This window comes from Mustela nivalis, assembly GCF_964662115.1.
Source record: "Mustela nivalis genome assembly, chromosome: 10".
NCBI lineage: Eukaryota > Metazoa > Chordata > Mammalia > Carnivora > Mustelidae > Mustela > Mustela nivalis.
Genome location: NC_139029.1, coordinates 30,935,894 through 30,960,735, shown reverse-complemented (window position 1 = coordinate 30,960,735; position 24,842 = coordinate 30,935,894). Strand labels below are relative to the sequence as shown.

Below are 24,842 nucleotides of genomic sequence, written 5' to 3'. Positions count from 1 at the left end.
CTGGAGAAGGACTTTGAAGTGATCCCTTGTCACCCAGCCTTTGGTGCCAGTGTCGATTTGCTGACTGAGATTTGCTGACTGAAACCAGAGATGTTGAGTGACTTGCCTGGGATTGTGCAGGGTGTTTGTGAGAGCTGGGGCTGGAGTTCAGACCTCCAGTTCTTTACAGGGCACCAGACGCACCTTAGTGGCACAATTCACTGCCTAGACTCCATACCCCCTCGCAAATACCAGCTCCCAGACCCTGCTGACAGCTCAGAGCTGGATGCCTCCGGTCTCCATTGTCTGTCTCAAAGGATCGGGGAGTGCAGGTGTGGCCAGACTTTTTTCCAAGAAGCTCTTGGGTGTGTGATCTGAGCCAGGTCTTTTCGCTGGTCCTCAGTTATCCCATCTGCGGAATGGAATTCTTCCATAAACAGTTCTGTTCACTTTCTTTGGCAGCAGTAGTGCCTCGCAAAGAAAAGTTCATCCAGCCCTGGCTCAGTGGTAGGCGTTACATGCGACGGGGTCTCCTCTCCAGGGTATCTGGCTTCACTGGCTGCTCTCAGTGGGAATGAGCACACAGGAGACTTATCTTAAAGCTGCATTTGCAGAGTAAGCACACTTTTTACCTAAGTTTTATGCTTGGTTTAGAGACTGACTGTCTGTCTCCCCCCAGATGCGTACATTGGAACTTAACAAATGTGATTGGTGTTGGGAGGTAGGGCCTTTGGGAGACAATGAGGTGGTGAGGGTGAAGTCCTCAGGAATGAAATCAGCTCCCCTGGAAAAAATCCAGAGAGGTCCCGGTCCCTCCCACCACATGAGGACAGAGCAAGAAGATGGCCGTCTCTGAATGAGGAAGCAGGTCCTCACCAGACTCTGAAACAGTGGATGCCTTAACCTTGGGCTTCCCAGCCTCCAGAACTGTGAGAAATCACTTTTGGTGGTTTATAAGCCCCTTTGTCTATGGATTTCTGTTAGAGCCATCTGAACGGTTTGCTTCTTTGGAAGGTGACATGAATGGCGGTAGAAGGGAACACACCTGGATGCCACCCCTGCCAACTTGCGGAAGTTGGCACGTCGAGGCAGCCCTGAGGCTGCTGTGATTCCCGGAGACACCAAATGCTGCGTTCTCTGGGTACATAGGCAGATGCTGATGTTCAAAGGCTGTGGGGAAAGCTGTTTGCTCTCTGTTTCTAGAGCCAAGCCCCTCGCAGCTCTGGGAGGGGTCGGGGTCCTCGGTGGTCATTCACCCTCATGCGTTTGCGACTTAATCAGATTGCTGTCCAGGCTCGACCAGGAGAAAGCTTGAGGAGCACTTCCCCCCCTTGTCCGAAAGTTGTGCTGTTTTGGTTTCCACGGCTGAACTAAATTGATACCTCTCTCTCCCCAATTTGTAGTAAAGAACAAAATTATTACTTAGGATTGATCTCATTTTCACGCTTTTCTCCCATTGGCTTTTCCAGCTACTGGCACCTGGCACGGGTTGACTGCTGCTGAGGGCTCGCAGACAATAAAGTGAGATGTGCAAGTAGCAAATATTCACAGGAATTATCAGAATCAGCCAATTCTGCTGATGCGTCACAGCATCTTTTTTGGGGGGTGGATATACCTGGGTGTGGGTTATGATTTTTATGGTGTGGGCACACTGTCTGCTGGTAGGATTGCTCCCAGTTAACGGGATGGAGCTGGAAGTATAGTGTTTGATGGAGTCGCCTCCCTCCCCCAAGTTCCCTGGCTTCCAGCTGTGCCAGTGGGATGAGGATGAAGATGGTGGTAGAGAGAAGAGGGGCCTGGGAAAGGCTGGGATCCCCCAGACTCGAGATTCATCTCCAAAAGGTCCCCCACCCCACCCAAGGCAAGGGAGTCCTGTTGACTCAAGATCTGTCAGGTGTGTCCTCTTCCTCTGCTAACCACTGCTTACCACTCTCTTACCTGGATCCTGTAGCTGCCACCCCCCCCCCCCCCACCGCACACCTCTAGGCTCCTCCCCATAGCGTACCAGGGGTTCTTTTAAAAACACAAATCAGGTCACATCAGCCTTTGCATAAAATCCTTTATTAGCTGCCTGTGGTCTCCAATGTTAAATGCCAAATTCCTTTAGAGTCACTTGAAGGACTGCTCTTTCTCTTCTCCCTTTGCCCTTTTGTGCTAGAACCTTCAGGACTGTGGTGCAGTCCTGTGCCTCTGGGTCTTTGCAAACATGCTTCCCTCTTCCTAGAAAGCTCTGGGGTTAACCTCCCTCCCCATAAGTGCAAAAAAATGCATGTATGTGTGTACACACACACACACACACACACACACACACACTGAGACTAATTCCTACCTCAATACATGGGTTGCAGTTTAGATGCCACTTCTGGGAAGCCTTCCTTGACTGCCCCCTCCACACCCAAGGCCATCTGTCCAATGTGCTTCTGCACCTGTGGACTCACCCCCCACCAGGACTTGTCACTCTGCCTTAGTTTTTTTGCTGGTCTGTTGCCCCTACCGCACTGTGAGGACTGCGGAATAGTGGCCGTCCTGTTGTATCCCAGCAGCTACATACAATGCGTTTGCAATAATAACTGTTGAAAGTGAAAGGAAGGGGGAAGGAGGAAGGAGAGAAGGGAAGAGGGGAAAAGAGCAGGCCAAAAATTTGGCCAGTCTCCCGGTTCTGTGAGGGCTCTCCCCAGCATGTAAGAGAAATCCATGTCAATTCCACAAATATTCCGCAAGCGCCAGCTACCTCCCAGGCCAGTCAGAAGCGGGTGGTGTGACAAGGGCTCTGCTCTGGAGGGAGGTGAGACAAGTCTGGAGCTGGGGCAAAGCAGACTGTGTCCCCACTACAAAGGAGATGCTCACGGAGATCCCTGGGAGCTTGTAGCAGGGAGGACTAGAGGCAGCTGCACCAGAGAGGGGAGGGGGATGGGGATGGTAGGGGTTTCTGGGGCTGTGTTCACCGCTGGCTTCAGGGGTGATGGCGTTTCTTCATTGATGAAAGTGCAGTTCAAGTACCTCTCCTTTTGGAAAATTTCCACACCCCCTCCTCCTGGTGGAGTCAATCACACCCCCACCCCATACTGCCCAGTGTGTCACCTGTTAGGAATATACCTGTGTGCACCACGACACAGCACAAGTGTGAGGCTAGAACACAGACTTGCAGCCGCTGCCTGGGTTCCAGTCCCGGCTCTGCGCCTGGGAGCAGTGTGATTGCAGTCCTGGGTGAATCACGCAACCTCTCTGTGCCTCGGTTTACTCTTCTGTCTAGTGGAGATGATCGTGGAACATCCTTCATAGTATTGTTGCCAGCGTTAAATGAATTGATATAGGTAAAACCTCAGACATGTGTCTGGCACAGGAAATGAGTTATATAGATATTTGCTATTAGCACTATTAATGAACCTGTGACCTATCTATATTTCTTCTTCTAGCTTATGAGCTTTTTAAAATTATAATATTAAGCATGAAATCTACTTTTTAAAAAAGATTGTATTTATTTATTTGCAAGAAAGAGACAGAGCACAAGAGCTGGGGAGAGGGCAGGGAGAGGGAGAAGCAAGCTCCCCACTGAGCAGGGAGGCTGACAACACAGAGCTCAATCCCAGGACCCTGAGATCACAACCTGAGCCAAAGGCAGATGCTTAACCAATGGAGCCCCTGCCAGGTGCCGCTGAAATCTACTCTTTTAACAAAGTTGTAAGTGGACCATATAGTATCTATTAACTACAGGTGTGATGGGCAGCAGAGCTCTAGAACTTGACCATCTCATGTAACTGAAACTTTATACCCTTTGAACGGCACCTCCCCAATTCTCTTTTCCCCCAGCCCCTTGGCAACCAGTTCCTACTCTCTATTTCTGTGACATTGACTATTTTCCTATCTTATATAAGTGGAATCAAAAAGATTTGCCCTTCTGTGACCGGCTTTTTCCCTTGGCAAATTGTCTTCTGGGTTCATCCGCCTTGCTGTATATTACAGGATTTCTTCTTTTTAAGGCTGAATAATACCCTTGTGGGTATCTGGCACATTTTCTCTCTCCATGCGTCCGTCAATGGACACCTAGGTTGTAGGCCTATCTTGGCGATTGTAAATAATGCTGCAGGAATATGGGAAGGCAGCTAGCTAGCTCTTCAGGATTCTAATTCCTTTCTTTCTTTCTTTCTTTCTTTCTTTCTTTCTTTCTTTCTTTCTTTCTTTCTTTCTTTCTTTCTTTCTTTTTTTTTGAGAAATACCCAGAAGTGAAGTTGTTGGATCATGTGCTAATTCTATCTTTAATTTTTCGATGACCAGCCATACTCTTTTCCGTGGTGGCCACGCTATTTTCCGTTCCCACCAACAGTGATCCAGGATTCTGTGTTCTCCTGGATCAAGGAGCTTCTTGAATCAGAGCCTGGCTCCGGTTCTGCCCATTTGACCTGTAGCTCTCTCAAGCCCTTACATAGGAATGGTACGTACTAGGCTTTGAAGAGGTGGAATCGTGGTGTGGGCTCCTTAGTCCTCGAAGTGGGCGAGCCAGGATCTGATAAGCATGTCTCTCTGGATGGACCCAAAGCGATACCAAGCGTGTCTGAATGGAATCAACCTGTGAATGAACTGTTCCATTTGTCGGGTGTGCCAGTGGAGAAAACAGCAGTATTTTTCTCCCTTAGTCTCTTCAAGAGTTGCACCTGGGGCCTGGGAGCAGCCCCGGGGGTCTGCTTGGAGGTGGTGTTCTGGACACCTCTGGGTCAGTGTACTGATCATGGGATTCCCTGGCTGCTCTGAGGAGGTTTCAATATTTGCGACCCAGATGGAGGCCTGGGTGGATGTTGGATGGTGGGCAGGGGAGGCGTAGGAAAGGCCAAGGTGGCTTGGGAGGGGCGCTTGGTTGAAACCAAAGCTGGGATCTGCTATCTCAGAAAGGCTGGGCCTCTGGAACGGCAGATGTGGCCAGGCCTCGGTGACCCTCTAGTATGAGCCTTGTGAGACCATCTTGGCTTCCCTTCTTGGCCTGTGCAAACTTAAGGGCAAGAGACAGCCTACCCTGATGGAAGGGACTTGGGGTCTGGGAGCTCCATGCTCCTGGTTTCGAACCACAGCTCTGCTGCTTAACCAGGTGCAAGACTTAGGCCAAACACCTCGCCCCTTTGAGGGTCAGTTATCCAGTGTGGACATGAACAGTCATCCCACCTGGGGTGCCACATGGTGGAAGAGAGGCTGAGGAAGGGCTCTGTCCCAGGCTGTCCCAGGATAGAGACAGTCTGGGGGTAAGACAGTCATCCGGTCAACAGGTATTAACTGAGTACTAACCACATGCCAAGTGCTGGCTGTGTAGAGCCCAGACACAGAGCACGACACACATGGCTGTCCCAGGATACCCAAGGCTTTCGGATGTGCCTGGGACTTCTCAATGGGCACAGAGACATTGGCCCCAGGTCTGTTGAGTGGGGGCGGGGGCAGCCAATGACCACCTGTCGGTCAGGAATATCTGTTCTGGGGCTCTCTCCCTCCCACGTCATGGACACACACATTTAGGAGATGGAACAATTCAGGTGCAGGAAGGAAAGACAGCCTGCCCAGTCTGCCTCGGCTTTTTTTAGAAGGGTGAGTTATTCACGTGAATGAAAGAATTCCTGTTTGCTCACTTCTTACTTCCCGCTTAGAAAAAAGCCCAAATCCTCGCTGAGCCTCACTGTTGTTCTGTACCCCAAAAGTTCCAACCTCTGTGCTTCTGTACTTTGTTATTTTTCTGCCTTTAATGCTGGCTCCATACTGAGCAATGGAATCTGTTTGGCCAGATCCTCTCCATCCTTGGAAGCTTGAATGGGAAGCTTCCTTCCCCCACCCCTCCTCTTCCAGGATGTCCTCTGGGGTGCCTTTTGCGCAGCTACCATGGCTTCTGCTGCACGCTCTGAGCCCTCCACTCTGGCTCTTGGGCCTGGTCTCTTGTCTTAGTGGTGTGTTTCTCATCAACCCCGCCTGGCCATGGGCTCTTGCCCTCCTGACCTCTGGACAGGCCCTACGTCCTTCAAGTTTCCTTTTAGCCTAGCCTAGGAGGAGGGTTAAAACATGTACCCCCACTCCAAGCTAGAATCTTCTGGAAACTTCTCTGCTTCTCTTTGGCTCCCACTGCCTGGGGTTGGCTAAAGTCTGATGGCCTTAACTGCAGCACATGCCTCTGTGTGTGTGTGAGAGAGACAGAGACAGAGACAGAGACGCAGGAAGGAATGGAGAGAAGGGGAGGGACGAAGGAGGAGGACTCAGGCCAGGCCACACACATGATGTTTCTGTTTCGAGGTGGGAGTGAAACAACCCTTCCCCTCCATCAGCTAGCATGCTGGGGCAGACCCTCTGCGGGATACTAAGCTGGCTAGCTGGGGCAGGCCAGCTGTTCAGCACACAGCAGAGTCCGATCTCTGTCACCTTCAAGAAGAGACACCAGTGTCCTTGAAGTTTCACAAATGATTACAAAAACAACAGCAAGCATGTGGGGCATTGACCTCACCAAGCCCTTTACATATGTTACCGTCATTTTCACAAGGACTGTCTGAGACAGATGCCATATTCGTCCCATCTTTCAGATGGGGAAGCTGAGGTTCACAAGGACTCTGCACCTTAGCCAGCATGAGGGACAGACACACAGCCAGTCTGTCTGGCTCCCAAGCCCACGCTCCTCTCTGTTACCCAACACAGCCCAGTGGGCCGGGAACCTGGACTTGGGGACATAAGGTCCCAGCTTCCCCCCAGCTGCCACGTGTGGGACATTTCCAGGCTCCAGGCCTCAGTCCCTCCCTCTTGAAAATGGACCAAGTGCTGCCAAAGGTCCCTTCTTATTGTCCTGTGCCAAAAGCCTGTGGTTGAAGTCATGCAGAATTCTCTGAGGCTAAGATGCAGTCATGTTCGTTCTGAGATTCCCAGATTCTGGGGGATTCTGCAGCCTGTGTTGGAACGTAGGCTCCATGATGGCAAGTGCTTCTGTCCATGTGTGTCGTGCTCTGTGTCTGGGCCCTACACAGCCAGCACTTGGCGTGTGGTCGGTACTCAGTTAATACCTGTTGACCGGATGACTGTCTTACCCTCAGAGCCCTCTCCCCCACTCCCAGTCAGCAGCTGTACTCTGGCCGGAGCCCATGCCCTGAAATGTGGCCAGTCACCCATTAAGTGGCACACGGACCGTGGACAGACAGGCAGCACACTGTCCTCTCACCCTGCTTGGCCTCTAATCAACACGATGACTCTCAGCAAGACACCTGCTGTCTCTACACCTCTTTTTTCCCCAAGATCTCTAGATGAGGGAGCAGAGAAACACACCAAACTCGTCCCTGCTCCAAGTCCTTTGCGTGTACCATTCCTTCTGCCTAAAATACTCTTCCCCCAAAATACTCTTTCCGCTGCCCCCTTGCTTTGTTCAGGCCTCTGCTGAAATGTCAGCCCTTTAGCATCTCACCTCCTTCAGGAAACCTTCCCTGACTACCTTCACTCAAACCTCTGGTCCCTTTCCCTCCCCCGAGTTGTTGATTTCTCTCCTAGTCTTCATTACCACCGAGGATATTTATCTGTTGACAGTTGACTGTCTCCCTAATAGAATTGAAGCCCCAAGAAGGCAGGAATTTTGTTTGATTCAATGCCTAGAACAGTGCCTGACACATAAGAGATCCCAGTATATATTTGTTGAAGAGGGAGAAAAGGCAAGGACCAGGCTTCCTGGGGCTGGCCTGGCCCAGAAACTTCTACCCAGGTTCCGGTCTCCCAGATGCTGAGCCACTTGGAACTGCTCTCTGCCTCCGTGCTGACCCCACCTGAACTCCCTGAGGCCCAGACACTGTCCCAGACACATTTGGGACACCTCCCTCATAGGGAAAGAAGCCCAGAAGTGCATCCTGCCCTTGCAAGGGGAGATAGGAAGGCTGAGGTATGGCGGGGGACTAGTGTCTTCTGTTGAAATAAGAGTCGTTGTTGAGTAAACATACCCATTCTCCATGACGTGCTTCTGGAGGTCTCGTGTCTCTTGCTAACACTCAGACAACTGGAGAACGAGGGTCCCATGTCTGAGAGGCAGGGAGAGGAGCTAGGCTGTTCGATGTCTGACCCAGCTTGGCTTCCTAAAACTGCTTTGTTCACATCTCCCACTCCCTTGACCCCTCCTGGCTCCCCACAGGTCTTCACTGCCCCCAAGAGCTGCAGCCCTTCAACCTGGAGCTCGTGGCTCTCTGTGACCAAGCCCTGCCTCTCTTCTAGGAGGCCCTCCCTGACCACAGCCACCATGAGATGTCTCTCTCACTGGGCCCCTCAGCTCTCCGGGACTTGCCCACTTCAGGAGGGAAATCGATAGGTAGCAACTCTATACATGGTGGGTACCTCCTGCCTATGGGAGGCCCTGACAAAGATTGGGAGAGCGCTAGGGTTGGGCAGTACCATCTGTCCATCCTGGCTTGATCCCATGAGGTCATGGATGTGGATATACCTTATAACCTATAAAAGCTTGTTCTGCGTTAGCCCCGGTTCCTTTATCAGGTCTGGACTCTTACACCAGCATCCCCATGGGCCTCCCTCCGCTCGACTAGCTTCCCCACAGAGGTCTTTCTGAAACACAGATCTGGTCATTTCTCTTCCCCAGCAAGCCTTTCTTGCAGGTACTGGCCCAGGGAGCCTGTCCGCTGCCCTCAGACCCTCCTTGTCCTCTCCCTCCTCCCGGCCGTGGCTCTAATCATTCCTTCTGCCTGGAACGTCCCCAGCCAGGTGTGATTCCTTACTTATTTGTTCAGAAATGTCATCCTCTTAGAATTTCACCTCCTTAGAGAAGGCTTCCCAGACTACTTCCACCCACTGTCCCTCCTCCCACCCAAGTTCCCCAGGTGCTTTTGTGGCCTTCAGGGTTGGCTCAACACAGGGAAACACTAAGGCAAAGATTTCTCCTGACGGATCATGCTACCTCTGGAGGGCATTCTGTGGGCTAAGCCTGGCGCCCTATACCCATCAGTTCATCAAAGCCAAGCCACATGCCTTAAAAAAATTCATTGTCTTTTCTACTTGTGATCAGACCAAGGCCCAGAGAGGCTAAGGGCCTCGCTTGAGGTCACACAGCAATATGTGGCCAAGTTGGGCTAGGGTCCCCTGTTCGGCTGATTTCACAGCTTTCCTCCACATGGCTTGACTGTGACAAAGGTAAAGATAACAATCTTTTTCCGAAACTCGACTGCTGGTGAACCGCCCTGGGGTTTCTCTTCGTTCGTTTTGCCATCCAGTTCTGTGTCTCCCAGGAGCCTCTCCATCCCAGCCCCGACAAGCAGCTGGCTGGTGTGCAAGGAGCCGCAGTCCCCGTCTGCCTTCTTGTTGTCCCTCATCAGGCCTGCTGTCCGGGACCCTGGCTCCGGACCAAGGTCAGACCTGGCGCTTCACTCTAGGACCCCTCAGAGAGCCGGGGCTGCCCTGTGCCTGTGTCTGCCCCAAGCCACCTCTCAGCCCTGACATCCAGGCTGGAGATCGATGAATCTGCCTCCTGTTCTTCTCTCCCCACCATCTGTGTTCCTTGGTGGTCCCCGGGGAGTCTGCCAGGCTGGCTGCGAGCTCCCAGGTCGGGGAGAAGAAGTTATTTTGGGGCCATCTGTTTGAGAGGTGCCTCTGGCTGGGGTTCCACAGCGGGGTGGGGGGAAGCGGCCCAGGCAGTGGGGGGGCTCTCCAGAGTGGATAGCAATCCGGGAAAGGGAGCCACCTTTATCTTTAGGCTCGGGGCCAGGATGTGCCAGCCCTTCCCCTACTTGGGCAGACCGGTGAGATCCCAGGCTTGGCTACATCTTGGATATGTCCCTGGGGCAGATGGTGCCAGAGGGAGTGGGGAAGACAGTCTGAACCTCACCCCCCCACACTTCTTTTAAAACACATACACACACCCTTAAAATTGGGTTGCCAATGACAACCTGGGATAGCATCTTTTTATATTATTCTTAGCCCCTCTGTTGCCTTAGCAACGGAACAATGCTTTTAAATATAGCAGTTAATTTTTTCAGCTCCAGCAACAAAGTTCTGGTGCTGTCCAGAAGGCCAATGGCTGGTTTCTCTCCTGGGGCACAGCCCTGCAAACTCATCTGACCACGTGTCAGCCCCAGCGTGGGAGCTGGACTGGGCATCCTGACGCTGGCAGGGACCGTCTATATTACCCGACCTGGCTACCCTCCAGAGTCAAGCTGTTGCAGAAAGAACCTGGGTTCTGGGATCCGTGGACCTGGGTCTCTTCCCTTACCCCTCCTAAAACCCTTGCTTTTCCTCTCTGAGACACCATTTCTGAACCGGGTGATGGGGTGGCAGCTAAGTGTGTGTGTGTGTGTGTGTGTGTGTGTGTGTGTGTGTGTGAGCCTTCACAGACTGCAGTGGGGCTTGAAGGAGTTGAAGGAGGCAGAAGGGGCACATGGGGGAACATTGCACAAATGCATCTGTGCCTCTGCCCCTCCCCCCTCCTTCCTGACCTCTCTCCCTTCTTCCTTACCTCCCTCTCTCTTTCACATTTTTCTCAACCCCTCCTCCCCACTGCCTTGAATTATTGATGTTAAATTCCCAGCCAGTAACATCAGAGGGTTAAAATCCATAACCAGCCTTCCTCTGGCCTCCCCTCGGATCGCCCTCCCTCCCTGGGCTGGTGAGCTCATCAGAGTCATTAATCATACATCAGGGTTTGAGAACCCAGGCCCCTGTGGTCCCACCACTGAGCAGCCCCGGGGAAGGAGGCTGCCCAGGCAGGATGTCTTCTGGAAGGGCTGGGCCAGAGCAGAGCAGACCCCTTGAGTGGGAGTTTATCTGGGAAGGGCTGCTGACAACGTGGGAGGGGCTCCATTGGGAGTGCTCCCTGGTGCTCCTCTCAGCTCCCGCACCCTCCTTTGGCCCTCCCGCAATTCTCCCTAGACCCTCTCCTGGCTGGCTCACCACCCACTCTCTGCATTCCTGTGCTCACCATAGCGGGTCTTCAAGCACAGACAGAAAGTTTCTAACTGCTCAGAAGCAGTCCAAACATGGTATGGCTGCTCAGCAGGTAGTGAGTTCCCAGTCATTGGCGAGTTCAACGGGAGGAGAACACCGAGGGGCAGGACACTGTGCCAATGATTTTAAACCAGGTGACAGATTGACTATTCTGGTCTCAACCTATGATTCTTTCACGGAAACAATCATATTAAAATCACCATATAATTTTGCAGAACCTTAGGTACTGGTTATTATCCTCATTTACCAAAAAAAAAAAAAGTTAACTTGTCCAGGGTCATTAGTCTCTTAAAGAAGCCCACAGTTCTGCCTGCCCCCTTTTTCTTCAGGCTCTGCTTTCCCGGCCCACCGCAGTAAGGGGGCCATTAATGGAGCGGTGGCCAGGCAGGCGGCTGCTGGGAGGTACAAGGGGCCCAGGCGGCTCCCTGGGGGCAGGCCATCTGTTGAGGGCCCAGTGGCAGACACGGCAAGAGGACACGAGTGTCCTCAGAGCCGTGGGAGCCCAGAGGAGGGAGCGAGCCTCTGGGCTGCCTGCCAGGCATGGCCGGAGGAAGTCCAGAGGAAGGCGCAAGGAGAGAGGGTGCTCACAGACATGAGTGGCCATCCCACACGTCACTGTCTAATCTTCCTCGCCCAGCTCTGTGACAGCAGTGCCAGCCCCAGCCCTGACAGGTGCTCCACTGAACATGTCCAGGTCACACAGCTCAGAAGTGGCGGGACCACATGTATCTGACACGAGAGCACCACTGATTTCCACAGGAGGTGGCAGAGGGGAGGCACCCGCCTGCTGTGCGTGCCTGGCCAGGGCTCTGGCTGGCGGTGTCCAGCGCCCAAGGCTGGTGTGGACCACTGGTGAGTTGCAGGGCCTGGCTTGGGCCCCCACCCAGCAGAGAGGCCTGGTGCCTTCCCGCTGGGAAAGAAGTGGGGAAGGTGGTGGCAGTGGGGGTGGGGGAGGGTGGTGGGGCAGAGGGGCTGTCCAGCTGGGCAGGCAATCACCTTCAGCCTGTGAGACAGGAGACCAGGGGCAGTTCCTGACTCTGTTGCTGGTGCTTTGTGACCCCCAAGGCAGGTCACCTTTGGGGCCTTGGTTCTCCTCTTTACTCAAAGCTAGAACATTCGTCGTACTGCCAACCGCATGTGCTAATGTTCATTTGCCATCGTTAGCATCAACCAGACTATCTACATAAAGCATCACTCAAGGACAGGTACCCGCTCTCCCCCTCTGCTGCTGTATTTGTCTTCACAGCATTAGATGCCCTACTGTTCTGTCCCGTAGCCCTTCTTTTATCTGTGACCACCCCTCTCCGCCATGACACTGGAAACGCTGCAAAGGCTGGAACTGGAATTTACTGGGGGCTGTGTCTACGGCACCTGAACAGTGCCTGGCGCATACAAGCACAGAGCGCATGAATGAATGCATGCGTGGACTCAAGACCCATGTGATTAGTGTGGCATGCCTTTGTGCTCCTGCAGCCCCGTCCCTGCCTCCTGGCAGTTGTCTCCAGGCACGTGATTGCATGTGTGCCCTCTGTGTCCCCACATACTGCAAAATCCCTGAGGCCGAGCATGGAAGAAGGTGCTTGAAGAGCATTTGTCACAGCCACGAATCAAAGTGCTTGCCACCCTGAGCCTCAGTTTCCCCCCTTATACACTGTGAGTGTGGTCACCCTTGAGGCTTTTTAAGCACCCTCCCTGTGTACCATTCTGGGATCTGTCACCTGTTGGCTGGCCTTTCTGCACCTGTCCCTTGGTGGGTTTGCTGCCCCAGTGCTTGTCCTGACTCTCCAGGGTTGGTCACTGCCCAGAGCCTGCCTTCCCCTGGATGAGCAATTAAACCCTCAGAATAGTCCATTGTTTAGAATCAGGTGCCTGGACCCTGTATTTATCTCCAGCATGCTGAGTGTGCTCGAGTCCCTGCCAGCCACGTACGTGGTGGGCATCGTTGGGATGGCTCAGGCTTCTCGGCCCCGAGAGGCCATCTCTCTGGATATGGTGCAGGAGGCAACCAGCCGCCACGGGAGTGGGAGCCAAACGAGGGAAAGGCATGGAAGGGAACCAGTCTTCACTGAGCCCCAGGCACAGGACATGGGTGTTGTCCTTGTGAGGGCCACACAAGATTAGTGTCATTAGCCCCATGTCACAGCCTGGGGGTTGGAGACCGAAGAGGCCCCCTTTCACCTGGAATTGCCTCAAGTTTGTGGAATTTATAAGGGACAGAGCTGGGATCTGAACACAGGACTGTCAAACTTTCTCAGCTTCCCCTGGATGGTGGGTGTGATAGCCGGCTGCCATCGGCCCCTGAAGCTGTATGTCGCCCAGTGACTCCCACTGAGCGAGTGGGAGAGGGAGCCAGCCTCGTGGATACTATTACAGGCTCTACGTTTGCAAATAACGAGCTTGATTTCCGGCTTCTTCTTGTCCTCCCTCCCCACCCCCACCTGTTCTTCCAGGGCCGTTCAATCTCACATCCTCCTTGAAGGACGTGGGAGAAGCTCGGAGAGATTCCAGAGTAGGGGCAGAGGGGAGTTGAACGGACCATGCCCCCAGAACAGAGTGGGTCTACCAGACCAACCCAGAGGGTGGCAGTGGGAGGAATCCAGTCCAGGCCAGACAACCAGCTGACGTAGGATTTAAGGGGACATTCTGGCACTGCCACTTATTAGCCTGGTGACCTTTGGCGAGCTGTCCTTGAGCTCCCTTATCTGTAAAATGGGAGCAATGATAGTCACTGCGTGACATAGCCCTCTTTCGGGATTTGATCAAGGAATTCATGCAAAATTCTCACCCAGCAGGAAGCACTTGCCTCACTGGCCACTGTCATATCCCCACCGTGCGGCCCAGTCACAGCACTGGGGGCTGGGGCGTGGGGTGTGGAGTTACAGCTGGGCACGGAACCAGGACTGAGCAATAAGGCGGATCCCGGGCCTTGGGAATGGGATAGTGACACAGTTTCCAGAAACAGGCACAATATTAGAGCAGGCCAGTTCGAGCCAGGGGTTCTGTAGATGATTATGATGATTATAAGGGGAAGAAGGGTTGGTTCAAGAACACGTGGTAGGATTGAGCTTGCAGGGGACCCAGCTGTTGGAACAGGAGACACAAGGGAAGGGTGAGCCAGACCCTCACTGCAGGCTTAAGATTAGCACCATTTCATGTGACTCAGAAACATTCATTTACAATTTTTCATGTTCATCCTGTTGAAACTGAACCCGGGAAGGTCAGAGCCGGTGTGATCTTAGAGATGGGGATGACTGCCCCGGGCCAGAGCTGGGTAAGAGCATGCCCCTGCTCTTTTCCGTGCCTCTGTTTCCCTTTTGATCCCATGAGAGTGGTAACTTCGATGACCATTTAGGATCTTTCCAGCTCCGAAAGTGACCCCTAGGGATTATTTCTGGGGCTTGTTCAGTGTCAGAAAAAGGGATATGGGCACGCTGAACAGGCAGTTTGGAGGTGTGAATGTAGCAGGAGGAAACTGATCCCCTTGGCTGATGCACAAGGATGGGATGGAGGGAGGGGGCGTTGGTCTAGCTGCTGTCCTGTTAGTCTCAAACAGGGCTGTCTCTCTGAGACACTGGGGTCACTTGCACACCACGGGACTGAAGTCTGCTGGTAATCTTGCTGGGGCTCTTCCAACTCCTGATGGAGATTGCTTCCTGACCTAAGCCTGCTAGCCCCTGGCTGCCTCGCTCAGCTCTGGACACCGTCCCTCCAATACATCTGCCCACCATCTGAGCCACTGTGGTCAGAAGCTCATCTGGGCCTGGGCCTGGGCCTGGGCCCTGGAATTGGCCTGGTTGCCTTGAATTGTACATCTGGCATTCCCATGGCTGGTGCCCATCAATGGGGGTGGTGGGGGAGGGGCTGCCTGCCAAGCAGCATCTTCCCTTAAGCCCTGCTGTGTTGGTGACTCTGCAGAACTGAGTTTGCCTCTTTCTGGCTGTTTCTCTGCCTTCGACTCCAAATCTCTACAAGGGTCAGAGCTGTGCGTGAACTCCAGGCCCTGAGACCCTGAGTGGCTGTTACCATTTCACCCAGACATCACTTTGGGCTAAATTCTGTTTCCTGGGACCCTCAAGCTGCTGGCTGGGTTCTTGCCTTAAACAAATTCCTTGGCCATTCTTCGAGCTGTAGAGATTGCCGCTGCGAGGAGCTGCCTGTGTCCCACCCGTGAAGGGCCCTGCTTGGCCCCATGGGGTGGGTGCCCCAACCTCTGGATGCTCCCGTCTCCGGGTTTCTTTCTGCCACTGGTCCTTGATGCTGCGGTCCCAGCGTGCTATTGGGGCACACGTTCCCAGTTCTGCAACTCTGGCTGGGTATTAGGATGCTTTGGGCATGTAACAGAAAATAACAAGTGGGCTAAACAACAAGGATTTATTAACTCAGGAAGCTTGTAGATAGAGGCAGTTCCCAGCTGAATAACCTGGCAGTCCCGTAAGGTCAAGGGTATGCGTATTTTCCCACTTCCGCCCGTCTGCATCCTCACCACTGAATCTGCATCATCTCACCCAGGGTCATAGGACAATTCCAGGGGCCATTTGCAGACATGGGGGTGGATGTGCAGAAGAGGAGCATCTTCCCCCAAATCTCTCTCTCTCTCTCTCTCTTTTTTTTTTTTTTTTTTTTTTTTTTTTTTAGCAAGGAACCACTTTCCCAGAAATGCTGAGAAAGACTTGCCTTAGCTGTAAAATGGGAGCCATAGGTCCCACTAGCGAGAATTCAGTCACCTGTCCATGCCCGAACCAGTCACTTGAAAGCGGAATCCAGGGGCACCTGGGTGGCTCAATCATTAAGCGTCTGCCTTTGACTCAGGTCATGATCCCAGGGTCCTGGGACTGAGCTCTGCATCGGGCTCCCTGCTCAGCGGGAAGCCTGAGCAGGGAGCCCAATGCTCCCTCTCTTACTCCCCCTGCTTGTGTTCCCTCTCTCAATGTGTCTCTCTCTGTCAAATAAATAAATAAAATCTTAAAAAAAAAAGAAAGTGGAATCCAACCACTGCATTGGACTGATCATGGTCCCCCCGCCCAGGCCTGGGGAACAGCTGGCCCCAATAAAAGCAGGCCTCCAGCAACAGAGAAGAAATGAGGGTAATAGCTATTGGGTAGTTCCCACTATTTAACTTGAACTTTTCCTGTTTGCATTTGGTGCCATTTTGACTTCTTCCCCTTTGTACCCATTAGGGTTCTTTGGTGTAAGCAATGCAAGCTGACTTTTAAAACAACATCAGCAAAAGGATTGAAGTCAGAAGGAACTCCAAGAACTGATGGGAAGGCTAGGGGACTAGGCTCAGAAAGGAGCCAGGGCTCCTCTGGGGAGCAAAAAACCCATAAACTAATTGGTGGCAATCAATTTAAAACAACATAACAATTTAAAACAACATAAGCAAAAGGATTGAAGTCAGAAGAAACTCCAAGAACTGATGGGAAGGCTAGGGGACTAGGGGACTAGGCTCAGAAAGGAGCCAGGGCTCCTCTGGGGAGCAAAAAACCCATAAACTAATTGGTGGCAATCTTGCTATGGCCAACAGAAGATTCCAGGATCTGAAAGAGAGCATTCAAGTACCTAGCTTAGTCTCGTGCCCGCCCATGGGCTACAAGGGAGCTTTGGTTTACTGTCTCCCAAGACCAGGACCCCGGATGAAATCGGGGTGCTATTACAGAAGCAGGGAGAAGGGATGCAGAGTGGCCAATACCCAGCAAGTGTCCACCACAGGACTCACGATGCCTGGCCCAAAGACACAACAGAGATGGTGTGGCACATGTCCCTCATGTGGATAGGGACAACTGCTTGGAGGAGAAGACCCTTGACCACAGGTCCTCACAGAGGTGTTCTCCCTGTGGTATTACCCTGACAGGTAGACCATCCTGTCAAATCCTTCTAGAGGCTTCCTGAGCCACTCACCTGGGCCATGGCCCCTCCTGGCTTCTCCCAGCTCTTCTAGAAATTCTATCAGTGCGTCTTCTATTCACCAATGACAGGAAACTGTCAGGACAGGAAACTAGTGACAGCCCCAGAACATTCCCGAGTCTTTCTTTAAGACTGCACGAATAGAAGATCAAGTCGTAGTCTTACCATCCCCTTGGCATGGTGGGTTTCAGGCTTGCCAGGTCTATCGCTGCAAATAGCAAAACCGTGACCGAGCTCCTGCTGTGGGATAGATCGGGCACTAAGCACTTGGCATGCACTATCTCGTTTAACCCACAGATGGCTGTCATTTTCCTTTTCCACAGATGGAGGAAACTGAGGCTTGGAAAGAATCAACGACTTTCCCTTGGGCACAGCCAATCAGTAACATAGCAGGATTCAAATCTGATCCAGAACCCTTGTTTCAGTCACTTCCTTGTACTGCTCCACACCCCATGGCTAGCAGGCCTCTTTTCTTCCTGCTTGGACTAGGAATGGAATGGGACTTTAGTTTACACATTTGTCCCTGCCAGAGACCCTCTTCACCTTGGGCTTCAGCCTACCACCTACCACCTGTCAGAGGCTTTGGACTACGCTGGAACTGCTATTGGAGAGGTCAAACCTTTCCTTACCTCACCCAGGGCCGTGGAAGATCACAGAAGCACAATCATGAGTTCCACTTTTTAACCTTCACGATGAAACCTTATTTTTGCCCTCATAGTTTTCTCTAGAGGACACGGCTCTGTCTTCTGTAGGAGCACAGCATCCTTTCTGCAGCCCTTGTCAGTGCCCTCAACCTGGCAAAAGACCAGGGACTGTACCGGTCCCCGGGGGGTGGGGGGTGGGTGGGTCCGAAGGAACAGTTTGCCAGCTGGGCTCCAAAAAGCCCCAGAGGGTCAGCAGAATCCCAATCAGGGACAGCAACTCCCAGAGCACCCCATCTTTCTCTGTTTCTCATTCTGGTCCTCAATGTAAGTTTTATTCTTTCAGACTCTCTGCCAAGAATGCATGGGTCCATTGGAGGCGTGGATGCTTTTCTTCCAGAAGTTTTCACTTCTGGAAAACTCCTGATGAAAGGATGGATGAAAAATCCTATCACTATGGCCCCCAGGACAGTTGCCTCTATAGAACCATAGCTTAGTCTTCTCTCTTGGGCATCATTTGGGGGGCCAAGAACCAGGAATAGCCATGGAGGCAGGAAATAGTTAAGCATATTTATTAAAAAACAGAGAAAGTTGTCCCTGGTTTTGCTTGGTTCTCTTGAATCCTGGTCACCAAGCCCTCTCAGATATCTAGTCCAAGAGAGCCTGACCTTCCTTGTTCCCTGGCACCGTCCTACGACCGACAATAGTATCCCCCTTATTTTACTCTTTGCTTGGCTACTAGGATGCCCAGAGCTAAGATAGACAACCAGGCAGCTCTCTTTTTAAAACATGTGTATTGTTTCATTATACAATATTTGCATATTTCTTAAGAATCAGAAAATAAAAACAAGTATAAGAATGCAAAAAAAAGTACTCATGTGGGGCGCCTGCGTGGCTCAGTGGGTTAAAGCCTCTGCCTTCAGTTCAGGTCATGATCCCAGTGTCCTGGGATCGAGCCCCGCATCAGGCTCTCTGCTCTGCGGAGAGCCTGCTTCCTCCTCTCTCTTTGCCTGCCTCTCTGCCTACTTGTGATCTCTGTCTGTCAAATAAATAAATAAAATCTTAAAAAAAATGTACTCATGGGGCGCCTGGGTGGCTCAGTGGGTTAGGCCTCTGCCTTCGGCTCAGGTCATGATCTCAGGGTCCTGGGATCAAGCCCCGCATCAGGCTCTCTTCTCAGCAGAGAGCCTGCTTCTTCCTCTCTCTCTGCTTGCCTCTCTGCCTACTTGTGATCTCTCTCTCTCTCTGTCAATAAATAAAATATTAAAAAAAAAAGTACTCATGTTTCTACTTAAAAAAAAAAGTTAATATTTTCATCTATTTCTTTTCATTATTTTTATGCTTTCTGTTCTGTTTATGTACAGTTTCATGTGATTTTGTTTGCAAGGTTTTTTTTCTTTTTACATAAATGGAATCATCCAGTCTATGAAGCTGTGTAGCTTGCTTTTCTCCGCCTCACATCACCTTCTTAAAGGATGCGTAATATTCCACCAAGGGGATCAGAGGTCAGCCAACTTGTCTGTAAGGGGCCAGAGAGTGAATATTTTAGGGCTTTGAGCCATACTATTTTTGTCCCCACTGTTGCATTCTTTTTTTTTTTTTTTAAAGATTTTATTTATTTGACAGAGATCACAAGTAGGCAGAGGAGGCAGAGATAGAGAGGAGGAAGCAGGCTCCCTGCCGAGCAGAGAGCCCGATGCGGGACTCGATCCCAGGACCCTGAGATCATGACCTGAGCCGAAGGCAGCGGCTTAACCCACTGAGCCACCCAGGTTCCCCCCACTGTTGCATTCTGCTGCTATAGCACAAAGGCAGCCATAGATGTCATGTACATGAGTGGGTGTGGTCGTGTTCCAACAAAACTTTATTTATAACAAAACAGTCTGTCAGTGGATTTGCCTGCGGACTATACTGTGCAACCCCCCCCCCCGTGATATAGATGTACTCTTGTTTTCATAGACCTGTTAGCCATTTTCACATGTTAGCGCTTAGATTTGCTTCCAGTATCATAAATGAGGCTACGTGGAGTTCGCATAGAATTTTTTTCCTTAGACTATATTCCTGAAGACGGGGATGACTCTGCCCCAAAGTATGGATGCCTGTGAGGCAGAGCTCTTGGCAAAAGCTGTGAAATTGCTTTCCAGAACACTCTGCCAACTTCCACTACCAGCAGTGATGTGAAAGCACCCATTTTCCTAAAGCCCGTGTGCACCGGGCATTGTCCCTCGAGACACTACCTTCCACCCTGCCCTGTCCCTTCACAAACGGACTCTGCTTTTGTCTGATGTTTGAGCCTTAGTTGATGCTTTGATTCTTGAATCTTCCTCATGTTCTGTTTTTGGAAGTGGGCAGGATATAAGCAACCAGAGGGGCACCCAGGGAGCCTCAGAGTCCTGAAGGTCCAGGGTGGGGGGCACTGGCTGCTGGGGCTGACAGCTGCCCTTCTGTCCCAGGTGAGGGACTTCCAGAGCCTGTGAGCCAGGTAGGAGTTGGGAGAGAGAGGAGTAACACGGTAGGAAGGGAAGAGAGTGGCTTTGTGGGTCCGACGAATCGGGATCCCATCAGGTTCCATGTCTGTGAGTGTGGGCAGGTTCTGTGCCTCTGATTGGCTCATGTTGTCCTCTGTAAAGGGAACCAGACAGCCAAGTGCCCAGGAGGCTCCTGAAGACTCCACCTGATCCTTAATAGCAGAACCTCACACAGGAACTGGCACAGGGGAAGGACTGCATGTGTCTCGGTTAAGTGGAATTGACTTGAATGTTAGGGTTCTCAGCCAAACAGCCCCAGCTTTGTTCCTTGTTAGTTGCGCAGTCCTGGGCAATGCACCTCCCTCCCGGGGCCTCTGCCTGCTTGGCTGCAGGATGGGTTTCATGAATGAGGATATTGACGTCGTGTGCACCGATGAGGAAACTGAGCTGTGGGGTGGCTCATCTGCTCAGGGTCACACAGTGGCTGCACAGAGAGACCAGGGCACCCTCCCACAGGCTGCCGGGAGTGTGAATGAGACGAGGAACGGAAAGTCTCTGACTCAGTGAATGTTTGTTCCTTTCCAGAAGCAGGACATACTGCCAGCTTCAGGTCTTGGCTGTGGAAACCGAGCACCGGGGTGTGCAGCCCCCATGGGAACGGGGACTGCCTTGGAGGCAACTGTATGCCTGCTGTGAGTTGCTGGCACTACTGCTTAGGAGGGACTCTCTGGGGAGGGAGAGGGGGTCCTCTGGAGACCACCCTCCCCAGGGGGCTGCTTCCCAAGCACCTGTCTCGCCTCCATGGGGCCCATCTGCTCTGGGGCCAAGTAGAGAATGCGCCTTTTCACAGCAGCTTTTTGGCCTCGAGAGTGGAGCCCAGGCTGCTCTGACAAGCCCTGCCCCTGGAAGAGGCATCCAAAGCCCACATGAGGGAGAGTGTTCTGGAAGCAACACCTGGCATAGGTCGGTCCAGAAGATGAGCTTCGTCACAGTCAGTTGTGGTCGACCTTGTCAGGCTCATTATCGCTGTCACTAGGGAATGGAGCCAGGTACAGGAGGCTTTACCTCCTCCAGATGACATTTCATCCACCCAGCATCCCTTGAGGATAGGTGTGAGTATGCCCATTTTATAGATAAGGAAACTGGGGCATAGGCTCGTAACCGGTGAGTGACAGAGTGACAAGTGGGGACTTGAATCGTCTGACCCGAGGGCCCATGTTCTTAATCACCACTCATATTTATTGCCTTTCACAGGGCATAAAACCTCTTGGAAAAGTAGAAGGGCCTTTGAGTCTTAGAATAACCGATCTCTTTCCTACTGGATTTGGCTATGACCCAGGAACTGGGGGACCCTAGATTCCTTGGGACCAGAGCCCCGGCTCCTTTTTGGACATGCTTATCCACACTTGACCTCTTTCTAGGGAGTATTTCGTCCATTTAGTGATCCATTAAATTTTTTTTTTTTGATCTTCCATGTGCCAGGCCTTGCTCTAGGTACAGAGATGCATTGTACATAATAATTAGAACTAACCCTTACTGTGTACAAATATACTCTACACACTGTACCTGGATTAGCTCATTTAATACTCACAACAACCCCATAGAGAGGTTAAGTAATTTGTCCAAGATCCCACAGCTAATGAATGTCAGAGCCAAGATTTGAACCAAGGCAGTCTGGGGTCAGCATCAAAACATGTAACTGCTGATGGGGCACCTGGGTGGCTCAGTGGGTTAAAGCCTCTGCCTTTCGCTCAGGTCATGATCTCAGGGTCCTGGGATCGAGCCCCGTATCGGGCTCTCTGCTCAGTGGGGAGCCTGCTTCCCCCTCTCTCTCTGTCTGCCTCTCTGCCTACTTGTGATCTCTGTCTGTCAAATAAATAAACAAAATCTTAAAAAAAAAAAAACAAAAACATGTAACTGCTCCCATATTGTTGTGACTCTCATACTTCCTGCCTTGAAAAAAATCAGAGGCATTCTTTTCTAACTGGAGTGTTCAAGTAGCACTAAAATAATTTCATTCAGTTTTGTTTGTTGAGAAGTGAACTGGCAGTGAGAAAAAATGATCCTGGATGTGTGAAGTGCTTGACATCCAAGGGCCAGTGGAGAGAAGTCAAGGTCATGAAAGGGGCCTTGTCCCACTCCCCACCATGGCCTGGACTGCTATGTGCCCTTTGGCAAGTCTTATCACCTCTCTGAGCTTCCATTTCTTTATTGTTAGTACCTATTCTACCTGCCCCCAAGCACTTTTGTGAAGTCTAGGTGACATGGCAAATGGAAACAAGATTTCACAACAGAAAAAAAAAGGGGGGGGGGGAAGCACTGGGCAAGAATTTGTTATTGGACCAGAATGAAAATTTGGTCAGTTTGATGAATGAATGAATGAACAAATGGATGGATGGATAGATGAATGAATGTTTCTAGCAGGCCTCCAGATTGGCTTGGGTAACCAATGGCTCTTTTCAGGAGATATTTTGAAAATGTTCAGGATCCCATCGGGCCTCTGTCCTTGGCTATGTCCCAGGTTCCTGTCCCTTGAGTTCTTTTGCATCTGATTTTTTGGTGAGCCTCTAAGACTGTTTTAGCAAACATTTTTTAATAGCTGTTGGGAGATAAGGCCTGTACTAGAGTCTCTGGGGAGACCAAAATGAATCTGGAAGGGTCTCTGTCCTCAGGCACTCACAGGCTAGGAAGAGAAATGATAATACGATTAACTGCCACTACTAATCATTGCCACAAACAATGATGACCAGCAATTATCAAGCATTTATCACTTACTAGATATTGTGTTAAGTATTTATATATGTTATTTCATTTAATCATGACAACAGTTTCATGAATTTACTAAAACTACTGCCCTATTTTACAGGTAAAGAAAATGAGTCAGTAACTTACTCAAGTTCACACAAATCTGAAGTTATAGAGCTGGACATGAACCTGAGAAAGATGGGAATAATAGTAATTCTATTATAAGATAGAAACTACTGTGTAACCTATTAAAGGGGAAAGGACAAGTCTCTTAGGGCTCCGAAAGAGAAGGAAGAAGGGTGATGGTGTTGGTGGTGATGGTGATAATGACGATGGTGCTGCTGCTTTGGATGGTAACAATGACATTTATGATGATGATGAAGGTGACGGTGATGGTGCCGGTGCTGTTGATGGTAATGGTGATGATGCTATTGATGGTAATGATGATATTTGTGTTGATGGTGGGGACGATGACGGTGCCGGTGCTGTTGATGGTAATGGTAATGATAGTTATGATGATGGTGGTGTTGTTGGTGATGGTGCTGTTGATGGTAATGATGGTATTTATGATAATGGTGGCAGTGGTGGTGATGGTGCCCCTGCTGCTGTTGATGTTAGTGGTGGTGATATTTATGATGATGGTGGTTGGTGGTCGTGATGGGAATCATGGGGACGAGAATGATGGTGATGATGATGATAGTCCTCTGGTACCCAGTTGTTGAACTGCTTTGTGCCAGGCCTTGACCTGATTACTTTCTACTATTTCATTTTATCTTCATAACAACTTCCCAACATCAGGACCATCATCTCTGTTTTTCTCACGAGGACCCCGAGCTGGAGAAAGGCTCAGTGGGCTGCCCAAGGGCATATATCCACTCTGAACTGTCCTGGAGCTTAGGCACGCCTCACTGCAGAGCCACCATGCTCCCCTGTGTACCAGGGTCCCTAACTCATGGGCCATGGGCCCAGTCATCTCAGAGATGCTCTGTAAATATCTATTAAACGAATATTGACTGAATGGATTCCAAAGGGGCCAACATCTTTAGTCCAGAAGGCATAAATATCATGTCTCAAATGAGTATGTGTAACCACTATTTAAATATACGTGGTAGTGCTGTGATTACTGAAATATGAGTTAATTGTAAAGCATGACGTTCAATGTCGCTTTTGTGCTATTCTTCATTTGCCCAGTGAAAAGATGCTAAGTGCATAGTTAGGAGGAGTTTTGAAAAATGTGTGCATAGAAAAAAGAGTCTTGGTGCTGAAAATGGTGGGAAGCATCATGTCATCCCGCATGGCACACGGAAAATGCTTTGCGGGGCGTCTGGCACAGAGATCGCTCAGAGGATGGAGGGAAGCCACTGGGGTGGGGATTGGGAGCCTGCGTGTGTAAGACCTGAGCTGTCACTTTCAGTGGCTCTCTCTCTCTCTGTAAGAGCTGAAACCAGCATCTATTAGCTTTCTCAAATGGCTCTCAAACGCTCACATGAATGAATGCATAATAAAAGCAAGAATGAGTGAGTTACGACACGGTGCTCAGGGAGCCCATGAGGGGTTGTTTTCCCCAAGGAGTGCTTAAAAGGGAGAGTTTCTCAGCCGAGAGCAGAACCAGGATGCAGGGCTGGTGGCTGGACTTACGGCTCTGTGAGTGGTGTTACAAGGCTGGGGTTGTATCCCTGGGGGGGGGGGGGGGGGTTGTGATCTTGCCCCGGGGATGACCATGCTGGAGGAGTGGCGGTGACTGGAGCTTGGCTATGAGGCCATTCTCAGCAGGGCTGTGCTCACCGTTTTTGGATGCATTTTTCCAACTCAAGTGTAAGCTGACAGATGGTGCTGGAATAATATTCTCACTTTCTCTACTTCCCACAGGCCTCCCTCCAACACCGTCCTCCAAGCTCTTAGAAATCTCTGACACATCCCAACCATGAGACCACGGCTGGCTTTTGGCAGGTAAGCTCCCTCTATCTCTCCCCATGCACCCCAGGACACAGAGCAATTTCAGGGCACTGAAATTCAAGGCCACTGGGCTGTGCTTGCAGCCAGGCAGTAGGTGGGAATAACTTCAGCCTTGGCAGGAGAATGGAGCCCCCTCTCTGAGGAGACTTAAGGAAAAAGCTACCAAATGTCCAGAGTCCTGCAGCTGGCATTTCTGCAAATGGCGGCATATGGT

General features: G+C 51.1%; 1 protein-coding gene across 5 annotated transcripts in view; it reads left to right on the top strand.

Annotated features, from left to right (window-relative positions):
• The window catches only part of HIVEP3 (HIVEP zinc finger 3), a 456,791-nt gene that overhangs the window by 275,260 nt on the left and 156,689 nt on the right, over positions 1-24,842 (top strand). For all 5 annotated transcript variants that reach the window (XM_082687130.1, XM_082687126.1, XM_082687128.1 and 2 more), the window contains one exon: positions 24,542-24,622. The gene's annotated coding sequence lies outside the window, so the exon portion shown is untranslated. The remainder of the gene's footprint in view (positions 1-24,541; positions 24,623-24,842) is intronic.